At 41.4% G+C, this 26,728-nt stretch overlaps 1 long non-coding RNA gene and 1 pseudogene across 1 annotated transcript in view; one reads left to right on the plus strand and one right to left on the minus strand.

The window, feature by feature from the left end:
- Nucleotides 1-144: 144 nt before the first annotated feature.
- Nucleotides 145-3,638, minus strand: LOC786738 (serine/threonine-protein phosphatase 1 regulatory subunit 10-like; annotated as a pseudogene).
- Nucleotides 3,639-5,452: 1,814 nt separating this feature from the next.
- LOC112445887 (uncharacterized) overlaps nt 5,453-26,728 on the plus strand; it is a 32,159-nt gene continuing 10,883 nt past the window's right edge. The window contains exon 1 of the long non-coding RNA XR_003033892.2: nt 5,453-5,659. This is a non-coding gene — a long non-coding RNA (uncharacterized lncRNA). The remainder of the gene's footprint in view (nt 5,660-26,728) is intronic.

Below are 26,728 nucleotides of genomic sequence, written 5' to 3' on the forward strand. Positions count from 1 at the left end.
CTTGCTCTGGCTACAACTTCCAGTACTATGTTGAATAGAAGTGGTGAAAGTGGGCATCCAACCTTACCTTGTTCCTGATCTTAGGGGAAAAGTTTTCAGTCTCCTCCATGGCTGTGGCCTCCATCATGCCCTCAGTGGCCCCACATTCCTCCCATGGCCAGGGCCATCATGGCTATGGTGTTCATGAGGGCGTGGCCCTCAATGGTTGTGGCCATCATGAAGCTGGTGGCCATGGGGTCTGTCCCCCATGTCCAAAGCCTTCATGGGGCCAATGTCTACCACCAGCATCCATTCCTCCACCAGGGCCTTCATGGGTGCAATGTCCACTGCCTTCACCCCCATGCCACTGCCAGGGCCTTTGTGGAGATGATTCCCACCATCTCCAACCATACCCCCACCAGGGTCCCCTCCTCCATTTGGGAGTCCTCCTTCAGAGTGACCTTTTCTGGCCCCTCAGACTGGAGGAAGAGAAGGTTCATTTCCTCCTTGGCCACCATGGCCTCTATGGTATGGTCCAGGACCTGATGCTGATCCCCCTACACCAGGTCACCCTGCATGGCGTCACATGGGCCATCCCAGGAGGGATCGCCACCCCCTCCCTGGAAGAGGGTGGGGGACACAGCAGACGTGGACCCTCTGGGCTAACAGGACACCCCAGTCCTCCATGGGGATCTGGCATAGGTTTCCCAGGTTCACGGAGGAAGTGCTGCATGCCCTTGGGCCCCTCAGGGCCTTCCAGTAAGAAACCACTGGCTATTGGACCAGGCCTGAATCCGGGTGGCACCAGCATCTGCTTGATCTTGTCTGAATAGTCTGGTTGCTTTGGCCTTCCTGTGAGGGCCAACTGTTAGGTCTATCCATGATGGAGGAGAGGCTCTCCTGCAAACTGATGCCTCCTGCTCTAGGGTCCTGGGGACTCTTCCCGGCACCTGTGCTTCCAATAAAATTGGCCATAATAGGAGGCAACTTCAAACTGCCTTCCCCATCAGGTGAACCACAGGCCTCTTAGGCTCTAGGGTCTCATCCATGGAACAATCCACATCTAGGGTGACGAGTTTGGGTGGGGGGAATAGGCTCCTAAGGCTCATCAGGCTCATGAGGACTTTCCTTGTTCAGGAAGAGCTCCCGAAAGATCCCCTTCTCCTCCTCAGCCTGGATGTACCTCCTGTTGCTTCCAGGGATAACGAGAGGTGAAAGCAGCACCAGGGCCCTGGTGCGCGTCCAGGGCACCTTCTCCTCCACGGTGTTGTGGCTCAGATGCCAGCCTATCTCAAACATGTGTTCATTCTGATGGTATCTCTCACTTAGCTGACCTGCCAAAGTCCTTGATCTTACTCACATTTGCTCATCAGTTCCATCCAGTTCAAAACAAATACTCGCCCAGTTTGCCCTCTAGCCACATCACAGCTTTCCTCTTCCTGCCTTTCCGAGTCAGCTGACTAGGATCTCTGGTACTCTCAACTGGCTTTGCATCCAGAGTTCCTGGCTCCAAAGCAGTGGTATCCGTGAGCTCTGGGACTTCAGCAGGGGAAACTGGGGGCTCTGGACCTTCTGTGTCCATAACCTCAGAAGGAGGTGCTGACTGGCTCCGGGGAAGAAGTTTCAGCTGTGCTTGGTTCTGTGCTTATTTTCCCTTCAAATGGGCTTGACTTGGCAGCTGTGGGTGACAGCACCTTCTTCTTGATTTTGATGCCTGGAACAGAAGATGAATTGAGCACATCCAGAAAGCCCAGGCTTTCCATTGGCTGTGGCAGGATTATCTTCACTTAGATCTCTTTGGTGGCATTGGGTGTTGTGTTGACACTTGAGGGGGACGGGTTTAAGGTTGTACTTGTCAGAAACCACCACTACACTGGTATTCTTCACAGTCACCAAAGATGGGGGTCTCCAGCTCTAGTCCAGTGGAACTTGGTGTGAGACTGGGCACTGGGGTTATAAGAGACTTAGACTTCTCCCTCTTCTTCTCTGGGGCCTCCTGAGCCTGAGCTCAGCCTTCACTTCTATTACCGGTTGCTCAGGAGGGGTGGTTTAACTCTTTCCCTCTTCTTTCTGTTTCTTTTATCTTTCTCGGCAGGCTGGGTGGTGTACTGCTCTGGGAGTGGATGACGGTCATCTAGTTGCTGATAAGGACTGAGGCCAATTTCCAGAGCTCTTCATTCTCACTTGACGTGCTCCGTTGCTTCACCAGTTTGGCTGTGTTGTTCTGCTTGAGATGGTCTGCAGTGAGTGGAGATGCTGCAGGGTCAGTAGAATTTGCTGCAAGAGGGGAATGTTGTTGGTTGTTTTTTAATTTGTCAGCGAATTGTTAAGAAACTTGTAACTACCAGCATCAATAAACTTGACCAATATTTCTGGTGAATGAGTCTGCAGCAGAATGTTCAGATAAGTGCGGTGACTCACCATCTCTCATGCTTCCTTCATCAGACTGAATATCTTTGAAATCTCATCCATATTCTTGAGTTCCCCATCTCAGTTAAGGAAGCTATCCAGCATCCTCAAGTTTAAGGACTCTCTTTGAGGCCTATGGAACCCAAACCCATGATCAAGGTTTTATCAGGCTCAGGTGGGGAGGAGGTTAAACTTTTGGAGGGAAAAAATAAATAAAACAACCAATCAGAACTCAAAGTTCAGTTATTTGGGGGGGCCTCATTGGATCAAAAAGTCTCTTAAAAAAAATAAAGGCCAACTCAGCATGCATTCACCCCTCCCCAACTCCATTTAGGGAGGGGGCTCATAGAAAAAAAGTTCTGAGTGGATTCAAAAAAGTAAGTGCTGAATGAGTGAATTTGGGTGGGTTTTGGAAGGAAAGTTGGGTAATTATTTTTGAAGTTATGTGGTAATGGTCCTTTAGCCACAGATTTCAAGTACCAGGCAGTGTGGGCTGGTAGGGTGGGCGGGATAGGTGGGAAGGGGCAGAAGACACAGGTGGTTGGGCTGGTGGCTGTTGTTTTCCCTTCCCCCTTTCTCTCGGGATCTTTTCAAGGGTTCAGATATTGTTGTGGCTTGTTTCTTTTTCCCTTATGGCCGACTCGAGAAAATTTCAAACCCCGAAATAAATCCCAGAGTCGAACCTTCTATTGCTCTCTTCAGTTCCATCAGAGAAAAAGAGAGGGAGAATAGTAGTGGGAGCCCTTTAAATCCCCTGGAATTTTGTTGTCTGGGTAGGCGCTGGCGACAGGGTGGGCGGTACAGCAACTGCCTGCCTCTTTGTCTGCACCTCTGTAATCAGAAACAAGTCTTCCACTGGAAGTTGCCAGCAAGTCTTCAATAGGTTCCAGAGTTGCAAATAGTTACATGAGGCAGATTCTGCTAGTGCAGTTGTTGGCAGGTGGGGAGATAGAATCCTGGGTGCTTTCTACTTTGCCATCTTCCTAGAGTTCTCTCTTGCTAACATTTTGCCCTCTGACATGTGAATTGTGGTGATTATAATCTTTAGGAAAAACCAGGAGCTAAAACTGCTAGTAGTCCTCTTTCAGAGTTTTATGCTAAAGGAAACTTTTAATAAAAAAATAAATATGTATGTCACTGATAGGCAATCTCAGAAACAATGATCTAAATGTTTGAATTTGATATCAGTATTAAGTAATTGTGTATCTACTGCAAGAGGCATTTTCTAAAATGGTCACTCCCTACAACATTGTTCTCTATTCCTTTGCCTTGCTTTAATTTGCTTTATAGCACCTGACATTTCACTATATATGCATTGTTGGTTGTATGTCTCTTTAACTAGAATTAAATCCACAGGATAAAGATTTTGGCATATTAGTTACTGAATCCTTGTCATCTAAAATAGAGCCTGGCAAGTTATAAGAACTGTGTAAAATTTGTTGGATATATGCATGAATGAAACATGAAATTTGGGGGGGCCAATAGAAAAAGCAAGAGAGTTCCAGAAAAACATCTATTTCTGCTTTATTGACTATGCCAAAGCCTTTGACTGTGTGGATCACAATAAACTGTGGAAAATTCTGAAAGAGATGGGAATACCAGACCACCTGATCTGCCTCTTGAGAAATTTGCATGCAGGTCAGGAAGCAACAGTTAGAACTGGACATGGAACAACAGACTGGTTCCAAATAGGAAAAGGAGTTTGTCAAGGCTGTATATTGTCACCCTGTTTATTTAACTTATATGCAGAGTACATCATGAGAAACACTGGACTGGAAGAAACACAAGCTGGAATCAAGATTGCCGGGAGAAATCTCAATAACCTCAGATATGCAGGTGACACCACCCTTATGGCAGAAAGTGAAGAGGAACTCAAAAGCCTCTTGATGAAAGTGAAAGTGGAGAGTGAAAAAGTTGGCTTAAAGCTCAACATTCAGAAAACGAAGATCATGGCATCCGGTCCCACCACTTCATGGGAAATAGATGGGGAAACAGTGGAAACAGTGGCAGACTTTATTTTTCTGGTCTCCAAAATCACTGCAGATGGTGACTGCAGCCATGAAATTAAAAGACGCTTACTCCTTGGAAGGAAAGTTATGACCAACCTAGATAGCATATTCAAAAGCAGAGATATTACTTTGCCAACAAAGGTTCGTCTAGTCAAGGCTATGGTTTTTCCTGTGGTCATGTATGGATGTGAGAGTTGGACTGTGAAGAAGGCTGAACGCCAAAGAATTGATGCTTTTGAACTGTGGTGTTGGAGGAGACTCTTGAGAGTCCCTTGGACTACAAGGAGATCCAACCAGTCCATTCTGAAGGAGATCAGCCCTGGGATTTCTTTGGAAGCTAAAGCTGAAACTCCAGTACTTTGGCCACCTCATGCAAAGAGTTGATTCATTGGAAAAGACTTTGATGCTGGGAGGGATTGGGGGCAGGAGGAGAAGGGGACGACAGAGGATGAGATGGCTGGATGGCATCACTGACTCAATGGACGTGAGTCTGAGTGAACTCCGGGAGTTGGTGATGGACAGGGAGGCCTGGCGTGCTGTGGTTCAAGGGGTCGCAAAGAGTTGGACACGACTGAGCGACTGATCTGATCTGATCTGAATACTATTCAGTAAAAAGTACAGAAAATAAGATGAAATGTATTCTTTCATTAAAACAATGAAAAAATGACACACATGAGGACAGAGTTTGGAATTTAGGAACTTGGAGACAATGTCACCAAGGTTATATGGAGAAATGAGAACAGTTATTACGATAGGAGACAGGGTTGTCGGCAACGTTTTCTCTCCCTCTTTCTTTTTATTTCTGGGATTAGTGTTTCAAAACGATTTATGCACTGAAAAAAAAAAAAAAACTTAAAAAAACCCATCATTTTCCTGAGTCAGATGAAAAGTATGGATAGAGTATTATGCTTGCCAAACTTATTCCTGACAAATGGAGCTCTGTATTCCATATAGGAAGGAACAGTCTCTGGAGCTTTCAGACAGAAAAATAAAGACAGAAGGAGGAAGATTTGCTTAGTGTTTGAACAGTAAATCACAAAATATTATAATTAAAAGATGTGGGGAGAAGGGGACAGAAACTAACTTCCCTGGTCTGTGTCCAGAGGCTGTGTTCTGAATTTAACAATAGAACACCAATAACCAGGCGGGGCCAGAACATAGAGTCACACATTTTGTTCATGTCACAAAGGTGCCTGAGGCAGGAAACAAATGGCAGCTGAAATTCAGACCCTGCTCTACTCTCCAAGCCACTGAAACCTAATGTAGGTTTTTATGTACCCAGAGGATGTACTTTTTTCTAATTTTCACATAGGCATTGCAGGGGATGGGTATTGGAATAGGTCTTTGACTTAGCATGTTGGAGTCTGATGCCAAGTAAAATAACCTCTTCGTTGAACCATATCAATCTCTATTCCAGTAAGGATTAAGGTTGGACTTAATATGTAGTCTTCAGATAATCATATGAAGAGGCATAAATAACATTTATGACACACAGTCCATTACCCAGAGTTGCACTCTTATTGGAAGACAGAAGTTTAAATGCTACTGGATGTAAATATAGAACATTAAATAGTCTTATCTTCCTCTAATCCTATTGCTGTGATTTTATGAAGAAATGGGGTGGCAGGGTTTTAAATAGAAACAAAGAAAAGCTTTGGAGTCACAACTCTTAGAATCATAGGAAAAACATTAGGTTGAAATGAAGTCTCAGATCCCTTTCTCCCTATACCTTTCTAACTACCTCAGGAAAAAACATTAAAATAATTTCAGGTTTCTACTACTCACATTTTCCACCTCAATCATGTGAACCCCTCATAATTCCCCAAACATTCCATGTTCTCTCACCCCACCTCTTCCAAGCCCATACCTAGAAAGTCTTTCACTGTCTTGTCTTCTTAGGAAATTCTCTTTAGCTTTTAAAACTCAGTTCTAATGAAAAGGAATGCATGAGTCAGATCTAATGAGGTGGATGAACCTGGAACCTATTATACAGAGTGAAGTAAGTCAGAAAGAGAAAGACAAATCCTGTATATTAATGCATATATATGGAATTTAGAAAGATGGTACCAACGATCCTACATGCAGGGCAGGAAAGGAGACATAGATGTAAAGAACAACTTTTGGGTTCACTGGGAGAAGGCGAGGGTGGGATGATCTGAGAGAATACCATTGAAACATATACATTACCAGATGTAAAACAGATGACTAGTGCAAGTTTGATGCATAAAGCAGCGCACCCTAAGCCAGTGCTCTGGGATAACCCAGAGGGATAGGGTGGAAAGGGAGGAGGGAGGGGGTTCAGGATAAGGGGGACACAAGCATACCTGTGACTGATTCATGTTGATGTATGGCAACAACCATCACGATATTGTAAAGTATCCTCCAATTAAATTAATTAAAAAATAAAATACCTGGGCAAAGTAATTAAAAAAAGAAATTCAGTTCAAGCACTCAGTCATGTCTGACTCTTTGTGATCCCATGGACTGCAGCAAGCCAGGCTTCACTGTCCATCACCAACTCACGTAGCTTACTCAAACTCATGTCCCTCGAGTCGGTGATGCCATCCAACTACCTCATCCTCTGTCATCCCCTTCTCCTCCTGCCTTCAATCTTTCCCATCATCAGGGTCTTTTCCAACGAGTCAGTTCTTTGCATCAGGTGACCAAATTATTGGAGCTTTAGTTTCAGCATCAGTCCTTCCAATGAACATTCAGGACTGATTTCCTTTAGGATGGACTGGTTGGACTCCCTGCAGTCCAAGGGACTCTCAAGAGTCTTCTCCAATACCACAGTTCAAAAGCATCAGTTCTTTGGCACTCAGACTTCTTTATAGTCCAACTCTCACATCCATACATGAATACTGTAAAAACCATAGCTTTGACTAGAGGGACCTTTGTCGGTAAAGTAATATCTTTGCTTTTTAGTATGCTGTCTGGGTTGGGCATAGCTTTTCTTCCAAGAAGCAAGCATCTTTTAATTTTAAGGCTGCAATCACCATCTGCAGTGATTTGGGAGCCCCCCAAAATAAAGTCTGCCTCTGTTTCCACTGTTTCCTCATCTATTTGCCATGAAGTGATGGGACTGGACGCCATTATCTTAGTTTTCTGAATGTTGAGTTTTAAGCTGATTTTTTCACTCTTTTCTTTCACTTTCATCAAGAGGCTTCTTCTTCACTTTCTGCCATAAGGGTGGTGTCATCTGCATATCTGAAGTTGTTGATATTTCTCCTGGCAATCTTGATTCCAGCCTGTGCTTCATCCAGCCCAGCATTTCTCATTATGTACTCTTCATGGAAGTTAAATAAGCAGGGTGACAATATACAGCCTTGACGTACTCCTTTCCTGATTTGGAACCAGTCTGTTGTTCCATGTCCAGTTCTAACTGTTGCTTCCTGACCTGCACACAGATTTCTCAGGAGGCAGGAAGGTGGTCTAGCATTCCCATCTCTTTCAGAAATTATCCACAGTTTGTTCCAATCCACACAGTCAAAGGTTTTAGCATAATCAGTGAAGTGGAAGTAGATGTTTTTCTAGAACTCTCTTGCTTTTTCTATGATCCAACGGATGTTGGCAATTTGATCTCTGGTTCCTCTGCCTTTCTAAAACCAGCTTGAACATCTGGAAGTTCACAGCTCACGTACTGTTGAATCCTGGCTTGGAGAATTTTGAGCATTACTTTGCTAGCTTGTGATATGAGTGCAATTGTGTGGTAGTTTGAACATTCTTTGGCATTGCCTTTCTTTGGGATTGGAATGAAAACTGACCTTTTCCAGTCCTGTGGCCACTGCTGAGTTTTCCAAATTTGCTGGTGTATGGAGTTCAGCACTTTCACTGCATCATCTTTTAGGATTTAAAATAGCTTAACTGGAATTCCATCACCTCTACTAGCTTTGTTCATAGTGATGCTTCCTAACACCCATTTGACTTCACATTCCAGGATGTCTGGCTCTAGGTGAGTGATCACAACATTGTGATTATCTGGGTCATGAAGATCTTTTTTGTACAGTTCTTCTGTGTATTCTTGCCACTTCTTCTTAATACCTTCTGCTTCTGTTAGGTCTGTACCATTTCTGTCCTTTATCGAGCCCATCTTTGCATGAAATATTCCCTTGGTATCTCTGATTTTCTTCTGTTGTTTTCCTCTATTTTTTTGCATTGATCACTGAGGAAGGCTTTCTCATCTCTCCTTGCTATTCTTTGGAACTCTGCATTCTAATGGGTATATATTCTTGCCTTGAGAACCCCATGAACAGTATGATAATGCAAAAAGAGAGGACACTGAAAGATGAACTTCCCATGTTAGTTCACTTCAGTTCATTCGCTCAGTTGTGTCCAACTCTTTGCGACCCAACGAAGCGCAGCACGCCAGGCCTCCCTGTCCATCACCAACTGATGGAGTCTACCCAAAACCATGTCCATTGAGTCGGTGATGCCATCCAACCATCTCATCCTCTGTCGTCCCCTTCTCCTTCTGCCCTCAATCTTTCCCAGCATCAGGGTCTTTTCCAATGAGTCAACTCTTTGCATCAGGTGACCAAACTATTGGAGTTTCAGCTTCAGCATCAGTCCTTCCAATGAACACCCAGGACTGATCTCCTTTAGGATGGACTGGTTGGATCTCCTTGCAGTCCAAGGGACTCTCAAGAGTCTTCTCCAATGCCACAGTCTAAAAGTATCAATTCTTTGGCTCTCAGCTTTCTTTGTAGTCCAACTCTCACATCCATACATGACTACTGGAAAAACCATAGCCTTGACTAGATGGACCTTTGTTGACAAAGTATTGTCTCTGCTTTTTAATATGCTGTCTAGGTTGGTCATAACTTTTTTTCAAGGAATAAGCGTCTTTTAATTTCATGGCTGCAGTCACCATCTGCAGTGATTTGGGAGCCCCCCAAAATAAAGTCTGCCTCTGTTTCCCCATCTATTTGCCATGAAGTGATGGGACTGGACGCCATTATCTTAGTTTTCTGAATGTTGAGTTTTAAGCTGATTTTTTCACTCTTTTCTTTCACTTTCATCAAGAGGCTTCTTCTTCACTTTCTGCCATAAGGGTGGTGTCATCTGCATATCTGAAGTTGTTGATATTTCTCCTGGCAATCTTGATTCCAGCCTGTGCTTCATCCAGCCCAGCATTTCTCATTATGTACTCTTCATGGAAGTTAAATAAGCAGGGTGACAATATACAGCCTTGACGTACTCCTTTCCTGATTTGGAACCAGTCTGTTGTTCCATGTCCAGTTCTAACTGTTGCTTCCTGACCTGCACACAGATTTCTCAAAAGGCAGGTCAGGTGGTCTGGTATTCCCATCTCTTTCAGAATTTTCCACAGTTTGTTGTGATCCACACAGTCAGAGGTTTTGACATAGTCAGTAAAGCAGAAATAGATGTTTTTCTGGAACTCTCTTGTTTTTCTATGATCCAGCGGATGTTGGCAATTTGATCTCTGGTTCCTCTGCCTTTCCTAAAACCAGCTTGAACACCTGGAAGTTCATGGTTCACGTATTGCCGGCTTTGAGAATTTTGAGCATTACTTTACTAGCGTGTGAGATGAGCGCAATTTTGCAGTAGTTTGAGCATTCTTTGGCATTGCCTTTCTATAGCTAATAAATAAAATATGGCAAAAATTGACAGTTTCCAAACTCAGGACTAAAAAACTGGAAGCTTCCACTTCCTTTTTCTTGGATCACCGATTCTTGAATTTCTTGGGTGTCATATAAGATGTTTGACAACCCTTCTGTACATACTTCATGAACAGGCTTTGAGACTACATGCAGAAGAGAAGGACCTGAATGAGCCCAGCCTTCAAGAGAGGGACAAAAAGAAGGCCTTTAAGAGAAGGATAAGTCTAGCCTTGCTAATGTCTCAGTCATGTGAGTGAAGCTATCTTGGATCCTTCAGATCAGCTCAACTGCCAGCTGAATACCATCAGCTGACCCCAGTTCATTTCATATGGGGCTGAGAACTGGTTATTCAAGCCTTACCTCAAATATTGACACACAAAATTGAGAGAGAAAATGACTTTTTTTTTTTTTTAAAGTTACTAAGGTTTGAGACAGTTTGTTAGGGAACAACTGGTAACCACAACAGAAGTTGATAACTGGTAATTGGGCTCTTCTGTAACCCAAACCCCAAATATGTGACATTAATTTCGAGACTGGGAAATGGGTAGGGACTTGAAGGACCTTGAGGAGTCTGTTAGTGAAAGCTAGAAAGATCTGGAGGAGGTGTTGGAGATCACTTTCAGAACAGTCAAGAAATTGTTATTGGAAGCAAGAGGAAGTTTTGAAAACAAGGTTACCTATGGCAACGTGGAAAATAGAAAGGTACCTAATGAACTTGAGGATCTAGTTGGGGAGTTTATAGACAGAAAGTCCAAAGTGTCAACTGGCGTCTTGTAGCTATTTATAATTAAATATTAGAAGAGAGAAGTAAACTAAAGAAGGACCCAGGATAGTATTTCCAAGCAGCACAAGAGTCTCAAAGGTAAAGAATGGCCTCATGGTACAGATCAAATCTAAGGTGTTGCCGACAAAATGACATAACCAGGTAAAAACAAGTCAAAGATGCGACTGTAAGATCTTTTGTTAAGACTTCAGAAAGATATGTTTTAGTTGAGGTAACATCGGTTTATAACAGTCATGTGCACAACATTATATTTCAACTTCTATATGCACTACAGCATGCTTATCAAAAGTTTAGTTTCCATTTAGCACCGTACAGTTGATCCCTTTTACTCATTTTACCCTCCCACCCCCTTCCTCTCTGGAAACCACTGCTTTGTTCTCTGTACCTATGTGTTTGTTTTTGTTTAGTTTTATTTTGTTATACTCCACATATGAATGAAATCGTAAAGTATTTGTCTTTCTCTAACTTATTTCACTTGGCCTAATACCCTCAAGATTCACCCATGTTATGGCAAATGGCAGGTTTTGTCTTCTTCTGGCTGAGTAGTATTTTTATGTGTGCATGCATCTGTGTGTGTGTGTGTGTCTGTGTGTATGTATACACACACACACCACATCTTCTTTACCCATTCATCTGTTGATGGGCACTTACGTTGTTTCCATATCTTAGCTCTTGTATATAATGCTATGGTGAACATAGGGGTATGTATATCTTTTCTAATTACTGTTATCACATTCTTTGGATATATACCCAGAAGTAGACTAGCTGGATCATATTATAGTTCTATTCTTATTTTTTTTGAGGAAACTCAATACTGTTTTCCATATGGCTGCACCAATTTACATTCTCACCAACAATGTAGGTCAGAAAGATTTAAGGCAGTGTCTCATAGATGGTTTCAAAGTTATTCTTAGTGGAAACAAATTTTTTCTGAGGATCTCAATGCTGTGCCTTATGGATACTCTGTGTTAAACAGTAGGGTTTCTAAGAGTCTTAAGGGTGTCATTCCACAGCAGGTTCACAGGGGGACCAAGGTCCAGAAATACTATCTGAAAGATTTGTGTGTGTGTGTTTTGGATAATGGAGTAGAGTATAATTCGATACACAGGAAATCCCCCAAATTTTAAAAGGATTACGTTAGCTTGGCCTGAAACTGACAGAGACAGTATGAAATGAAAAGAGGTCTTTGGACTCCCAGTCTACTATAGGCAGAGAGCAGGCTGAAAAAACTATTCAACTATAAAAATGGGCTATTTCTTGTGGAAAAAGAAGGGTGACTCAGAGGGCAGAACCAAAAGTCACAGAGACTCATTCCCAGGGAGCAGAAGTAGGCCTTAATTAAAGAACTGGCATCAAATGTTTGGCTAGATTTCAGAATTTCTAAGCACCAGTGACTGCTTTGTACTTCTATTCCTTCTACCACCAAAACCACCACCCTCTTTTGAACAGACTGTCTACAGCAGTTACTTTATGCCTGCTCACCATTGTAATCAATAGTTGGGTGTATACGGGGAAGGTAACTTTTTCGTTTCAGAGATCTTCAATGGAAAAGAACAATGCTAAAGAAACTGCACCCTAGGAACTACATCTGAGGATATTCATCCACGCCTGGAACTTATTCAGATGATGAGATCATGGACGTTGACCCTGAGTCTGACGCTATAAACGGCTGAGTTTGGAGGGGCAGGTCCTTTGAGGAGGTGAATGTATTGTGCTGTGGGAAGAATGTAAATAATTTGTGGCCAGAGGGCAGATGGTAACAGATTAAAGATGGCTGTAAATTCTTTGATCCTCCTCCCAGTGACAGACAGGGTCTGTGTGTCCTCCCCTGGAATCTAGATGGGCTCTATGATTGTTTTGACCAAGAAGATACTTCGGAAGTGACACTGTGCTAGTTTCCAAGCCCAAGTCTTAAGAGACTGGTAATTCCCACTTCCTGACTGGTAATTCCCACTTCCTGTCTTCTGGGAACATGTTCTCTTTGAGCCCTAACATTCCATGTACTCTTGACTGAACTGACTTAGCATGTATGAGATGCCTTTATTATTTGGGCTTCCCTGGTGGCTCAGTGGTAAAGAATCTGCCTGTAATGCAGGAGCCGCAGGAGACTCTGTTTCAATCCCTGGGTAGGGAAGATCCCCTGGAGAAGGAAAAGTCAACCCACTCCAGGCTAGAGAAGCCCCTGGACAGAGGAGACCATCGGGCCATAGGGGTCTCAAAGAGTCAGACACAACTGAAGTGACTTAGCATGTATTCTAGCAAAGAGATCACATTGAAACTATCTGAAAGGGAAAGTGAAAGTGAATGTCTGACTCTTTGTAACCCCATGGAATTCTCCAGGCCAGAATACTGGAGTGCATAGCCTTTCCCTTCTTCAGGGGATCTTCCCAACCCAGGGATTGAACCCAGGTCTACTGCAATGCAGGCAAATTCTTTACCAGCTGAGCCACCAAAGAAGCTCAAGAATACTGGAGTGGGTAGCCTCTTTCCTCTCCAGGGGATCTTCCTGACCCAGGAATTGAACCGGGGTCTTCTGCATTGCAGGCAGATTCTTTCCAGCTAATCTACCAGGGAAGCCTTTTCTGGAAGGGAAGAGGGGGCCAAATGAAGCCAAGGTTCAAGGCATTGAGTGAAGCCTAAAGAATATCACTGAGTCATCTCACTTGATTCCATGTGGAGAAGAAAAAGCAACTATCTTAGCTCTGACTGGATTCCTGACTCACAAAATTATGAGAAATAATAAAATGGTTGTTATCTAGGCTGCTGAACTCTGGGATAATTACTGTTACACAGCAGTAAATAACTGAGATCTCCATGACCTTGAGTCAGTCTCTTCTCTCTAGTACTACTTCTTCAGCTTGGGCAGTGTTGGGTTAGGTTAGGTGAACTCTAAGAGTCTCAATAGCTCTGATTTTCAGTTTGGATGCAGTTGGACTACACCAAATGGCATTTAGACATCTGTAGAATGACCAGAAGAACACAGAACATATATTGTTAGGTATTCAATAATTATTTCAATGAGTTTTGAAAGATGAAGAACTAGGTAAGCAGAAGGGAAGGGAAGGACACTTCAGGCAGAATGAACAGCATGTACCAAAATGCAAAAACCTGGACAAACCTGAAATGCAAGCATTTTAGAATCATTGAAGTAGCAAGTACAAGGAAGAGTGTGGCAGATAAAGCTGGAAAGGTAGACAAAGGCCAGATACTGGAGAGACTTGTGTACCTAGCTGAAAGTTTTATGCTTTGTCTACAGACCCTGGGAAACCTCTGAAGGAAAATTAACATTGAATCCTCTGTCAGATAAATGATGTTTTTCTTCCTTTTATACACATAGAAACTGAGGTTTTGTCACTTGCCCAAGATCACATTGGGCTTCCAAAGTGGCTCAGTGGGTAAAGAACCCACCTGCAATGCAGGAGATGTGAGTTCAGTCCCTGGGTCAGGAAGATCCCCTGGAGGAGAGCATGGCAACCCACTCCTATATTCTTGCCTGGAGAATCCCATGGACAGAGGAGCCTGGTGGGCTACAGTCCATAGGGTCATAAAGAGTTGGACACAACTGAAGCGACTGAGCACACACACAAGATCACATTAGTAGTAGGTGGCTGATCCAGGTTATGAATCCATACCTAACAGCTTTGAAACAATATTTTTAAAAACTTCAGAAGTTAATATTACTTTTTTAAAAATCATTTTGAATATATTCTATATGACTGATATTGTATAAAGTAGAAGAGATGTGAAAGTAAATGTCACAGGCAATATGAATTGCTTATGATTAATTTTCCTTGGGGGAAATTGAAGAAATGATCAGTTTTCCTTGGATAAATGAATAAAGTTTCTTAGAAAAGAGGACATTTAATTTTGTTGATTAATTATTCATTTATTATTATTTAAACTGGAGCTAACATTCATTGACTAGATGGACCTTTGTTGGCAAAGTAATGTCTCTGCTTTTTAATATGCCATCTAGGTTGGTCATAACTTTCCTTCCAAGGAGTAAGTGTCTTTTAATTTCATGGCTATAATCAGCATCTGCATCACTTTGCCAACAAAGGTCCGTCTAGTCAAGGCTATGGTTTTTCCAGTGGTCATGTATGGATGTGAGAGTTGGACTGTGAAGAAAGCTGAGCGCCAAAGAATTGATGCTTTTGAACTGTGGTGTTGGAGAAGACTCTTGAGAGTCCCTTGGACTGCAAGGAGATCCAACCAGTCCATTCTAAAGATCAGTTCTGTGTGTTCTTTGGAAGGAATGATGCTAAAGCTGAAAGTCCAGTACTTTGGCCACCTCATGTGAAGAGTTGACTCATTGGAAAAGACTCTGATGCTGGGAGGGATTGGGGGCAGGAGGAAAAGGGGACGACAGAGGATGAGATGGCTGGATGGCATCACTGACGCGATGGACGTGAGTTTGAGTGAACTCTGGGAGATGGTGATGGACAGGGAGGCCTGGCATGCTGCGATTCATGGGGTCTCAAAGAGTTGGACATGACTGAGCGACTGAACTGAACTGAACTGAACTGAATGTTCATTAAGCTCAAACTATGTACCTGCCATTGTTCTAGGTGTTTTACATGTGCTATTTATATCTCACCCTGTGAAGCAGGTACTATTATTTTCCACTTTTATTTCTAAAGCAAAGAGAGCTTAGGTAACTTGTTCAAGTCACACATGTAGTAATCCTGGGTTAGATCCTGGTGAATCAGACATCATGCTGTTAACCATAAGTAGAGACATTTGAACTAGGCCTTAAGATAAGAAGATTCCTATGCCAAAGGACATTTAAGAGAGAAAAACACATGCTGATATTTGATGGCATGAAAGTTCACCATGTTCTAAGAATAGGACTTCAGAGAAGTTTAGGGAAATTTAGAGAATGAACATTGTGCATGTATGTGTGTGTGTGGTAGGAAGTAGAGGGAGATGATGAAAGAAGAATGATAGAAGAGGGTGCTGGAAATGTAGTTTGTGGCCAGGTAATAGGAGGCCTGAAAGCTAGACAGAAGAGTCTGGACTTGATCTTGTAGGCTATGGGGAGGCATTAGAATTGCTTTTCTTTCTTGTTCTTTTTTTAAATCAAAGGAATGCCATGATTAGGTCTGTGTTTCAGAAAGAGTTAATCTGGTGTCAAGGAAAAATGGACTGAATGGAAGAGGCTGGAGGCAAAGAAAAGGGAGTCAGGAATCAGGTGCCATGTCTGATATCAGCACCTGAACTAGGATGATTATAGTGAGGATGGAGGAAAGGGAACCAAGGAACATGTGGACTAGTGCTTATTCTCATAGCTAATGTCTATTTACCAACAGGCATAATATTTTGAAAGATGATTAAATGTTGCCAGTTTTGCTTGGAGAGGCTTGGATGAAAGCATATTTGGAAAGTCAGAAACTCTGCTTACAATTCAGTGGTCTTGCACACAGGGCAAATTGGACACAGAGACTGTAAGAGGATATATGTACCAAAAAACTTTGAACACTTTATTGTTTTCCTGGCCTTCCTATTTATGACACTGTGCCATCTATAGCTATGTGCTTTCTTTCTACCTCAAAGACAGGGCATCAGCTGGATTTTAATAGCAGGTACCTTTCTGAAATTTGAAAATGTCCACAGAATGCCCCTAAACTTGACCTGACCCAAATAAAACTGAACAAAATTGAGGAAGTTCAGATTCTACACATCCTACCTTCTAGCGTTAACAGACATGACAAAGGAAATTTGCTGGCACCTCCAACTCTTTTCACATCAATTCCATTTGCCTGAAAAGCTCTCCCTTCCCTTTTCCTCCTCTGTGAAGCAGCTCAGGTACACCTCTCCCAAGGCAAAGCTAGCAATGCTCTCCTTTCCTCTCCCATAATGCCCGCCATATGTCTCTATTATAGCACTTTTCATCTATTTAATAGCTACTTGGTTATTTATCTTTTCCCTCACCTGTGCTCTGAGCTATTTCTTTAAGGGTAAGCTTTTATTCTGCTTATTTATTTATCTTCAGTGCCCAGCAAGACACCAAACACATAGGTAAATATTTGTTAAGTAACTTGCAGTCAGCACATAAACACATAAAAAAAAAAAAAAAAAAAAACTTTAGGAAATTCAACTTATACTGATTCTTTTTGATTTATCAGCTTTAGGCATTTTCTTTCAAAACCCTATTGTGGAAGATGAGTATTCATCTCTTCTATCACCCTAGACGCCTATTTTCCTCTCCCTTATATAGTTAATATATAACTTTTGACTAAATCAAAATTCAGTTTTTGAATTATTGTAAGTATTGGCTACTGCTAAGCTAAGTGAAAGTGAAGTCGCTCAGTCGTGTCTGACTCTTTGTGACCCCATGGACTATAGCCTACTAGGCTCCTCTGTCCATGGGATTTTCCAGGCAAGAATACTGGAGTGGGTTGCTATTTCCTTCTCCAGGAGATCTTCCCAACTCAGGGATTGAAGCCAGGTCTCCTGCATTGTAGGCAGATGCTTTACCGTCTGAGCCACCAGGGAAGTCCTACTGCTAAGCTAAGTGTACTATATTTCCTGTCTTGTACATACTTTCCTTACTGGAGATATTAATAGTTTTTTCATTTGTTTAGTTCTCTGTACCATTAGTTTCTACATTATCAAGTATATCAGATAATTTATCTGTTCCATTTATTTTCCTGAAGACATAAGTCCTGGAGCCCTTCATTCTTTTTCAATTTTTGTACATGCTAAACAGTGGTCATCCTATGATCCCCCACTTTTTCATTGGAGTGTAATTGCTTTGCAGTGTTATGTTAGTTTCTGCTGTGTGACATCATGAATGTGATGTTGTACATATATTATCAAGGGAACAAGGGAATAATATAATACCAAGGGAACATACTTATAATACCAAGGGAACATTTCATGCAAAGATGAGCACAATAAAGGACAGAAATGGTATGGACCTAACAGAAGCAGAAGATATTAAGAAGAGGTGGCAAGAAAACATAGAAGAATTATACAAAAAAGATCTTCATAACCCAGATAACCATGATGGTGGGATCACTCACCTTCATTCTGGAATTCGAAGTCAAGTGGGCATTAGGAAGCCCACTACGAACAAAGCTAGTGGAGGTGATGGAATTCCAGTTAAGCTATTTTAAATCCTAAAAGATGATGTTGTTAAAGTGCTGCACTCCATATGCTAGCAAATTTGGAAAACTCAGCAGTGGCCACAGGACTGGAAAAGGTCAGTTTTCATTCCAATCCCAAAGAAAGGCAATGCCGAAGAATGTTCAAACTACCACACAATTGCACTCATATCACACGCTAGCAAAGTAATGCTCAAAATTCTCCAAGCCAGGCTTCAACAATATGTGAACCATGAACTTCCAGATGTTCAAGCTGGTTTTAGAAAAGGCAGAGGAACCAGAGATCAAATTGCCAACATTTGTTGGATCACTGAAAAAGCAAAAGAGTTTCAGAAAAACATCTACTTTTGCTTTATTGACTACTCCAAAGCCTTTGGCTGTGTGGATCACAACAAAATATGGAAAACTCTTTAAGAGATGGGAATACCAGACCACCTTACCTGCCTCCTGAGAAATCTGTATGCAAGTCAGGAAGCAACAATTAGAACTGGACATGGAACAACAGACTGGTTCCAAATCAGGAAAGGAATACGTCAAGGCTGTATATTGCCACCCTGCTCATTTAACTTATATGCAGAAACACTAGGCTGGATGAAGCACAAGCTGGATTCAAGATTGCCAGGAGAAATATCAATAACCTCAGATATGCAGATGACACCACCCTTATGGCAAAAAGTGAAGAAGAACTAGAGAGGCTCTTGAAAGTGAAAGAGGAGAGTGAAAAAGTTGGCTTAAAACTCAACATTCAGAAAACGAAGATCATGGCATCTGGTCCCATCACTTCATGGCAAATAGATGGGGAAACAATGGAAACGGTGGCAAACCTTATTTTTTGGGCTTCAAAATCACTGCAGATGGTGATTGCAGCCATGAAATTAAAAGATGCTTACTGCTTGGAAGAAAAGTTATGACCAACCTAGATAGCATATTAAAAAGCAGAGACATCACCTTGCTGACAAAGGTCCATCTAGTCAAAGCTATGGCTTTTCCAGTAGTCATGCATGGATGTGAGAGTTGGATTATAAAGAAGGCTGAGTGCTGAAGAATTGATGCTTTTGAACTGTGGTGTTGGAGAAGACTCTTGAGAGTCCCTTGGACTGCAAGGGGATCAAGCCTGTCAATCCTAAAGGAGATCAGTCCTGAATATTCATTGGAAGGACTGATGCTGAAGCTGAAGCTCCAATACTTTGGCCACCTGCTGTGAAGAACTGACTTGGAAAAGACCCTGATGCTGGGAAAGATTGAAGGCAGGACGAGAAGGGGATGACAGAAGAAGAGATGGTTGGATGGCATCACAGACTCTATGGATATGAGTTTGAGCAAGCTGTGGGTATTGGTGATGGATAGAGAAGCCTGGCGTACTGCAGTCCATGGGTTTGCAAAGAGTCTGGCACGACTGAGCGACTGAACTAACTGTATATATTCAGGCTTTCCAGGTGGTGCAGTGGTAAAGAATCTGCCTGCCAATGCAAGTGATGCAAAAGACTTGGGTTCGATCCCTGAGTCAGGAAGATCCTCTGGAGAAGGAAATGGCAACCCACTCCAGTAGTTGCCTGGGAATATAGTCCATGGGGTCAAAAAGAGTTGGATACAACTGAGCACAGCATAGCACATACATATGTTCTCCTCCCTCTTGAGGCTCTCTCCCACTCCCTCTGCCCATCCCTCTAGTTCATCACAGAGAACTGAGCTCTGTGCTATGCAGTAGCTTCCTTTCAGCTCTCTATTTTACATATGGCTTCTCAGATGGCACTAGTGGTAAAGAATTTTCCTGCCAAGGCAAGAGACACAAGTTTGATCTCTGGGTTGGGAAGATCCCCTGGAGTAGGAAATGGCAGCCCTCTTCAGTATTCCTGCATGGAAAATTCCCTGGACAGAGGAGCTTGGTGGGCCACAGTCTATGGGGTCACAAAGAAGCAGATATGACTGAGCATGCACACATGAACCTATGTCAGTGCTACTCTCTCAGTTCTATGATTCCTTTTTATAATCATCATGTGGATTCTTTTTGCCTCTCTCCTTTGTTCTATCTCCTATTTTACTAATCCCATGTTTCTCTCTTTTTTAACTCCCTCATTTTGGTGGCATATATCCTGTAGTAGCCTCCTGGAAAAAGTATGGGAAGTAATTTTTTAAAAAGACTTTGCGAGTCTCAATATATCTTAATTTTACCTTCACAATTGATTGGTAGTTCTCTGGATAAAGAATTCTTGGTTGAAAATAATTTTCTTACAGAAATTTTAAGGCATTGCTATTTCATATTCTCGGAGAAGGCAATGGCATCCCACTCCAGTACGAGCCTGGTAGGCTGTAGTCCATGGGGTTGCTAAGAGTCGGGCAGGACTGAGAGACTTCACTTTCACTTTTCACTTTCATGTATTGGAGAAGGAAACGGCAACGCACTCCAGTGTTCTTGCCTGGAGAATCCCGGGGGCGGGGGGGCGGGGGGGGGGGAGCCTGGTGGGCTGCCATCTCTGGGGTCGCACAAAGTTGGACATGACTGAAGCGACTTAGCAGCAGCAGCAGCATTACATATTCTAGTTTGTAGTGTTTGTTGTTGAGAAATTTAATGTTATTTCAATACTCTGTCAATCCCTTATATGATAACATTATTTTCCCCTGGGAGCCTGAGCATACTTTTTTTTAATCTCCTAGTGTTCTGAAGTTTCTTAATGATGACACTTGACATAGTTTTTGTTTCTTAAATCCATTGTGCTCCACCCTTGATAAGCCTTTACAAACTGGAAATATGTATTCTTTAGCCTGGGAAGTTTTTTGTGTGTGTTCTTTCTTTAATAATTTTTCTTTCCTTCTTTTCTTTTCTTTCTTTTTCTTTTTGAAACTCACATTGTTTGAATGTTAGATCTGGATTTTTTTTTTTTTTTTCAGTTTCCTTATCTCTTCTGTTGTCAAACTCTTTTTGTTCTATTTCTTTAATTTCCAAACATTTTGTTAATTCTTTCTGCTATCATGTGTTTAATTTTCATGAGTTCTTAGTCTTTTATTATTCTTTTTTTTTTTAAAGAAAGCATCCTAGTCTTGTTTCATGAATGCAATGTCTATTTTTATCTAAATATCAATTCAGTTCAGTTCTGTTCAGTTGCTCATTCGTGTCTGACTCTTTGTAACCCCATGGACTGCAGCACGCCAGGCCTCCCTGTCCATCACCAACTCCTGGAGTTTACTTAAACTCACGTTCATTGAGTCGGTGATGCTATTCAACCATTTCATCCTCTGTCGTCTTCTTCTCATATTAATAATCATTTCAAATTTTTCTTCTGTTTCCTAATTTATTTCCTGTGTGTTTAATTTTCTGCTTGTTTCTTTTGTCATCTCTCATTGTGGAATCTCTTTTGAAATATTTGGTGAAATTTTGCAGCTCTTCATATTTAACAGTAAGTTACCATAAAGTCAATCGGAAGCTCTGTGTAAATAGATGGAATTCGTTGATTGGTGGCTTCACTGTAGAGTAACAGGTTTCTTGACCGGTTTGCTGGGGATCCCCAAATATCAGTATTTGTAGTTCTTTTCTCTGAAGCTGGTCAGATTCTCCAGTCCCTTCTCTTGGGTAAGAGAGGCAGGTGTTACTGCCTGACTACCCAAGTACTCTAAGCTGAACAGGACATGGGGGCCAAAGGCCTCACCATTCAGTAAGTAGACATTCATTTAACTTTCCTGTTTTCACTTGGCCCTTCTCTCCAGCTACCAGGACCTAATTTATCTGTGCTTTGGCCTCTAGGGCTCACTTTTTGTTTTGATCAAATGTCTGGTCTCCTGCCAGGGTAGGGAGATATACCAGGTTGATTTATTCATTTGGGGAAGGGACCTGCAAGTCTAAGTTCTCTTTTCACAGACTTTCAATCAATTTCTATACCTCATCCCTGCCTTCTGTGGTTCTCTGCTTCAAATTACTGAGGCTTTATCAAGAGGCAGTACAATGTGTAGTCAAGGGAATAAACTTTGAACCTAGATAGCTTGGGCTTGAAATTTATTTGGCTACATGAAATTTATTTGACCTCATACTTCATTTTCTTCTTTTGTAAAATGGTAAAAATAATATTATATACCTCAAAGGATGTTGTGAGAATTAAATGATTTTATACATACACACACACACACACACACACACACATATATATATATATAAAATGCTTAGAACAATGCCTGATATTTAATAAGAAATGTTGTAAGATATTATTATTAATATTATTCATTTCCATAGCTTCCCATTAGATTCACCTGTCAGCATATTTCAAATTTCTCAACTCTGTTAACTTTCCCCACTTCTAAATATGTGCCCACTGACATGTATTTTTTTAACCTATGAGTTGATACCTTTAAAAAAATCATTTTTTCTCTTTTTATTGATGTTTTGGGAAAGAAGAAGGGATAAGGACAAATATAGATTATAATACACACATATATAAAACATATGTATTATATATACAGTACATATATAATATATTACTTATATGCTATTATGTTAGAACTGGTTCAATTGACCAAAATTAAAAGCATTGGAATTATAATATCAATGTTAATAATATTATGGTAAAATAGAGAACTCATACATTATTGTTATCAACATAAATTAATAAAATTCCTTTGGAATATATAAATATATAGTGAGTCATAAAAACACTTTGACCTTTAACTGATTATCCTGTGAAATTTTTTAGAGGGAAAAATTTAATAAACAAAAAAGTTATACATTTTAATGAAAAATTAGAAACAACAAAAATTTCCAACAGTCTCAAGATGTTAAAATTCAGTAGATGTCTAGTTTATTGAATTGATAATATTATATAGTAATTATTTTCCAACATGAATTATATTAACATTAAACATTACAATATAACACTAAGTGCAAAGAAAAGGACACAAACGTATGTTCACTGTGGGTAAGCAATATAAACTTTATATGCTATAAAGGGAGTATACAAAAATAAAACCAGTTGTTTTAGCATGGTAGAATTAGGAAGGTTTTGTTTTTCTTTTTTAAAAAATCCTTTTATGTTACCATAAAAATGTTTTTATAATTAAAAAAAAAAGAACCCTCAAGCCTAAAGCTGACAAAAATCATAGTGATTGTGTCTACCAGGCCCCTTAGATGAAGATGAAAACTAAACCATTCAGCCAAACATCTGAAAGTTTCAGAACAGCCAGGTCTTTGATGTTGAGTAGACTAAACAACCAGATGTTTGACTGAAGTTTTCCGTTTTCATCTGAAGGCTGACATCATGTAACTATAGCCTGAGTGCATTACTGATGTCAGTCACCATAAAGTTCAACGAGTTGTTAACATGGCCCCATGCAGCTCTCCTGGCCGTCCTCATTTGGTACTCACAAATATCATCCTTTAACTTGCTCTTTGCTTTAAGGTGTTATACAACTCTTTGATTATTCTTCATTATCTAAAGAATAAAGGCTTAACCCTTCATAATGTGGCCCCAACTGGCATCAACAGCCCCACCTCTCACCATCTGCATCCTTCACAAGGTCTATACATTCTAGATGCTAACAATATAGTCCCTGATCCTCAAGATACTCATAGTTGTACTATTATTATTATCACACACTAGAGAATATTACTGTTATCACTCATTGAACTACTTTGTTCCAGAGTGCTAGGGCTTAGTATACAGTATTGAATTTAATCTTCACCATAACTTTTTCTGGCATTATTATTTCCATTTTAGCAGTAGAGAAAGAGAAGCTACAGAAGTTAAATATCTTTGTTTTCCCCAAATTTTATAACCAGCAAGTTACAGAGCCAGGACTCAGTATATTGGGTTCCAAAACTATGCTCTTAATCACAACACCACAGAAATATGTTTACTGATACACTTACTAAGGTATTATGGTGACTATGTTGTAATACGGAGAGAATGAGGTTTATTGAATGGCAGTAAGTAAAAGTATAAATAGGCAAAGGCTTAGTCCAAGTACCAATAATAGAGTGCCTAGTATGTTCTGGACCCTATCCTAAATATATAGGGACACAAAAGAGTCAATATCATCTTTAACAAAGGTGTCAGGCACCCAAAATTAGGTGGAAGGTGCAGGTGTTCCAGGAGTGGAGCCCAAAGGAGTGATGGTGTCATATATGCCCAGGGCTTGGCTGGGGTACACAGTCATGCGTTAAAAGCTTCAGGAAGAGGAGAAAAGGAATAGAAAGACTCCCAGATACCAAGGGACTTAAAAAGAGTGCCCAGAGAAATCTCTGTGTCCCCACAGGAATATTGGAAAAGTGTAGACAAGGAGAAACTTTATCCATCAGAATCAAGAAAACACTGAAACACACGACAGGCACAACTGTTGAAAACAATAATGAAGATTCCTTTATTTTACTAGTTCCTATTGTGTGCCTCTCAACATTCAGAAAACGAAGATCATGGCATCTGGTCCCATCACTTCATGGGAAATAGATGGAGAAACAGTGGAAACAGTGTCAGACTTTATTTTTTGGGGCTCCAAAATCACTGCAGATGGTGACTGCAGCCATGAAATTAAAAGACGCTTACTCCTTGGAAGGACAGTTATGACCAACCTGGATAGCATATTCAAAAGCAGAAACATTACTTTGCCAACAAAGGTTTGTCTAGTCAAAGCTATGGTTTTTCCTGTGGTCATGTATGGATGTGAGAGTTGGACTGTGAAGAAAGCTGAGCGCCAAAGAATTGATGCTTTTGAACTGTGGTGTTGGAGAAGACTCTTGAGAGTCCCTTGGACTGCAAGGAGATCCAACCAGTCCATTCTGAAGGATATCAGCCCTGGGATTTCTTTGGAAGGAATGATGCTAAAGCTGAAACTCCAGTACTTTGGCCATCTCATGTGAAGAGTTGACTCATTGGAAAAGACTCTGATGCTGGGAGAGATTGGGGGCAGGAGGAGAAGGGGATGACAGAGGATGAGATGGCTGGATGGCAACACTGACTCGATGGACATGAGTCTGAGTGAACTCCGGGAGCTGGTGATGGACAGGGAGGCCTGGCGTGCTGCGATTCATGGGATCGCAAAGAGTCGGACACGACTGAGTGACTGAACGGAACTGAACTGATTGTGTGCCTCTCCTGGGCACCATGGATTAAAGTCATACGGTCCCTCCCAGTAGTGGTTACTGGGCTGGATCATTCTTTCCACAAATAAGTATGGAGAAGATACTATGTTTGAAGCATTGCTCTAGGCACTACGGATACAACTGTAAACAAGACAGACATGCTGTGATGGAGCTTACATTCTATTAGGGAGAGATGGACAAATAAATATGTGAAATATATAGAGTTTTAGAAGGTGTTAAAAGTCAGGAAGAAAAATAGAGAAAGGAAGGAGGGCAGGAAGAATCAGTGAGATAGCAAGATCAGGAAAGGCCTCTCTAGGAAGGTGACTATTGAATTGAGCAAAGACCTTGCATTTTCACAAAAAATGAGATCATGCTAGATAGAAAAAAGAGCAAGTACAAAAGCTCTGAGGCTGGAGTGTGTTTGGTATGATCCAGGAACAACAAAAAGGCCTTTATTGTTTCACTTTTATCTCAGTTCAGTTCAGTTCAGTCACTCAGTTGTGTCCGACTCTTTGCGACCCCATGAATCGCAGCACGCCAGCCCTCCCTGTCCATCACCAACTCCCAAAGTTCACCCAAACTCATGTCCATAGAGTCGGTGATGCCATCCAGCCATCCTATCCTCTGTCATCCCCTTCTTTTCCTGCCCCCAATCCCTCCCAGCATCAGAGTCTTTTCCAATGAGTCAACTCTTCGCATGAGGTGGCCAAAGTATTGGAGTTTCAGCTTTAGCATCAGTCCTTCCAAAGAACACCCAGGACTGATCTCCTTTAGGATGGACTGGTTGGATCTCCTTGCAGTCCAAGGGACTCTCAAGAGTCTTCCCCAACACCACAGTTCAAAAGCATCAATTCTTTGGCGCTCAGCTTTCTTCACAGTCCAACTCTCGCATCCATACATGACCACTGGACATGCCAAGCCTTATGTGCATTTAAATATTCGGGTGGAGATGATGAATAAGCAACTGGATATATGGCTCTGGATTTCAGACAAGAGGCTCAGGCTAGAGATAAAAATTTAGGATTCATTGGCATTGTAGATGATTATTTGAAGCTACATGAAGTCAGCAAGGAAGTGAGCATATACGAGAAAAAGGTCCAAGTACTGAGTTCTGGGCTAAGGTCAGGACATAAGAAATCAGAAGAGAAGACAGGAAGAATTATTAAAATTAGAAAGAAAACCAGGAGAGGATAGATTTTAAGAATCAAATGAAGGCAGTGTTTCTAGGAAAATAGAGTGATCAACTCAATTATGTGCTACTGAGAATTGACTGTTGAACTTAACACGAGAAATTCTGTTGGAATGTCTGGCTCTGATGGGGCAGAACCAGACTGGAAAAGTTTAAGTGAGATTTAGAGGAAAGAAAGTGGCACAGCGAGATTAGATAAGATATTTGAGGACTTCTACAATAAAATAACAACAAGGTTGAAGTTGGAAGGGGAGTTTAGGGGTTTAATATGAGAGAAATATCAGAATTTATGTGTGTGTGCTTATAGGAATGATCTAGTTTAGAGTTTCCCAACTTTGGCACTATTGACATTTTGGGCTGAATAACTTTTTGTTGTGGAGGGCTGTCTTTTGCATTATAGGATTCTGAACATAATATCCCTGGCAGTATATCCACTCTATGCATTCCCCAGTCTCCCCAGCTGTGATAGCCATAAGGGACTCTAGACATTGCCAAATGTTGCCTGAGAGATGAGGGAGGGGAATGAGCAAAAATAACCCATGGCTGAGAACCACTGACTTAGTAGGAA

Source organism: Bos taurus, chromosome 3 (assembly GCF_002263795.3).
Source record: "Bos taurus isolate L1 Dominette 01449 registration number 42190680 breed Hereford chromosome 3, ARS-UCD2.0, whole genome shotgun sequence".
NCBI lineage: Eukaryota > Metazoa > Chordata > Mammalia > Artiodactyla > Bovidae > Bos > Bos taurus.